Source organism: Alligator mississippiensis, chromosome 10 (assembly GCF_030867095.1).
Source record: "Alligator mississippiensis isolate rAllMis1 chromosome 10, rAllMis1, whole genome shotgun sequence".
Lineage (NCBI taxonomy): Eukaryota > Metazoa > Chordata > Crocodylia > Alligatoridae > Alligator > Alligator mississippiensis.
In genome coordinates, this window is record NC_081833.1 from 67955423 (window position 1) to 67957858 (window position 2436).

At 38.9% G+C, this 2436-nt stretch overlaps 1 non-coding gene across 1 annotated transcript; it reads right to left on the minus strand.

The window, feature by feature from the left end:
- Positions 1 to 259: 259 nt before the first annotated feature.
- Positions 260 to 341, minus strand: TRNAL-UAG (transfer RNA leucine (anticodon UAG)). Its single transcript has one exon. It is a non-coding gene; the product is annotated as a tRNA-Leu (tRNA).
- Between the last annotated feature and the right edge of the window lie 2095 nt (positions 342 to 2436).

The window sequence follows — 2436 nt, forward strand, 5'->3', positions numbered from 1 at the left end:
AGTTGGTTCCAGATCCTAGCTACCCTAACTGTGAAGTAGTTCCTATGGATGTCTAATCTAAACCTACTCTCCAATAACTTGTGGCTGTTATTCCTTGTTATCCCGGGGGGTGCTAGGGGAAACAAGGTCTGCCCCAACCCCTTCTGTTCCCCCCTCAACCTTCCCTTGTGAAGGCTGAACAGGTTCAGGTCCTGTAGCCTCTCAAGTGGGGAGACAGATGTCATCTTCATGGCTGCTATAAGTTGGGAAACTAAAGAGATGGCAGTGATGGGATTCGAACCCACGTCCCCAGAGAGACTGGAGCCTAAATCCAGCGCCTTAGACCGCTCGGCCACACTACCAGCTTGCTATTACTAGATAAGGCTGGGTGTTTGGCCAAGAAACATCTGTGAGGCATGGGACACAATAAGGGAAGGTCAGAGTTATGTACATAGGCCCTTGTCATCAAGGCAGGTAAATGGGCAGCCTTCCACCTTGTTAAGATCTATTAATCATTAACATTAAGGTGTGGCAGGAGAGATGGGTGGGTGGTTTGCCTGGAAGCAAGTGGGCAGGCCTACTTTTGAGACCGGCCCCAGGACACTCACTTCTTATAATAGGAAAGCAGAAATACCACCCCTCCACACCTCACCCCACCCCTACACAACTTAGTATTACTCAGTGCACAGTCAGCCTTCAAGCCAAAAGGAGCTGGGTTGAAGACTCAAAAAAGCTTAGGCTCCTTCATTATTGAGTTAATTAATTATATGCCCAAACTGCTTAGTAAATGAGGACTGATTCTAATCTTATGCTAATATAAATTAGGAACAAGTATCATTCTACTGAAGTCAATTTTCAGCTATACAACTGAGACCAGATTCCAACCAAGACTTTCTGGTTTTCAAATTTATTGCAGTCCACACTGAACACAGAAGATAGAATGCAATTTTTCTGACAATGGACAAAGATTAATACGTTTTTCACTTTGGTAATGCATTATGTTTGTGTTTAAAACCACATAACTACTTTTTAAGTCTGATCCTACTGGGCCACAGGATCATATTATACTGGCAGCTCCACTGCTAGTTTATACAGATCCTGCATACATCACTGGAAAAAAGAAACATGCAGGGTGGGAAAGGGGAGAGGTAAATGGAAGATTAAATATTGTAAATATCATGCTATTCAACTGTAAATACAATTCTGCCATATTTTGTAGCACAGAACAAGCTGGGTTTTAAAATCTATCCAAGAGCTTGCAATGTTTTTAACATTTCTGGATCATTAGCTTCCATTGGCCCTATTACTTCATTGACATATCACAAATATGAGTTGGCCTATAACAAACGACAGCACTGCTCCACATAATACAGTGTAGTATAAAATGGGTTTTTTTCTCTTAAGAGCACAATGAATAATATTTCCTACTTTGCATCCTCCAATTCACAAAAGAGTACTTGTAGGTCTAAAAAAATGAGCAGCCACATTCTAGTCTGTATATAATTGGTGCTGTCTTTCTGACCTTTTCCATATTTCACTAATACCTTTTCTTCAGTGGATCATAATCATTGCATATCATCAGTATTCAGTCGTCACATGGGTGAGTTGTCTTATAAATATGCTTGTGCTAGGTTACTAACCTACTAGTTCAAGGAAATGAGCAAGCAGTTACCTAGTTACCACTTAACACATGAAAATGATCTGTTGTGTTTCATGAATCTTAGGAAGGAAGCACTTTTCCAGAGAAGAATGGTGCAGTTTATAATAATTGGGGGAAAAAAAGCCTCTACTTTGCAAATTTTATACCTTTATAGTAGTGAAGACAAGATTTGTGGAGAAAACATTAGGGGAAAAAAGTTATACTCTAGTTAATCATGTATTTCAATTAATAAGTTTCTTGACAAAATGAATATTTTTATGAATGGTGCAACCCTCGCTAAAGTTAATTTAACAGGAAAAGTAGTCCTGTGTCTTTTTAGTCTTTAAAATCATTTTTATTATTCTTGGCTGGTTAATTTAAAATTTTTGTATAAAACTCTAAAAATATACTGAGATTTTTTCTTTTGGAAATAGAGTAAGCTTCCTCTCAAAGTCAACAGTTAATGTCTACCAGTTTTCAATGAATAGTGGCTTTGTAGAATCAAGTATATGCCCTGAAGGAGCTATACAGGTACCTTTGGTTGGTCTAATGAAAGATATTGGATTTACCCAAAGCACCTTCTCTACCTATACAGGTACCTTGGAATACAGGTACCTTGGAATTTCCTTTGCATGCTTTAGAGGACTATCACAACCAATTAGCACATTATCAAAGTAAAGCTGTTTTAAGCAGGCCAGGAATTTGGATCATGCTAGTCTGTTATCTTTATACACTGTTGTAATGTGTTGTTATTATGGAAAGGCTTGAGTTAAGAGACTTCACAGAGGTGGCATGTTACAAGGAGGCCCTGAAGCAGG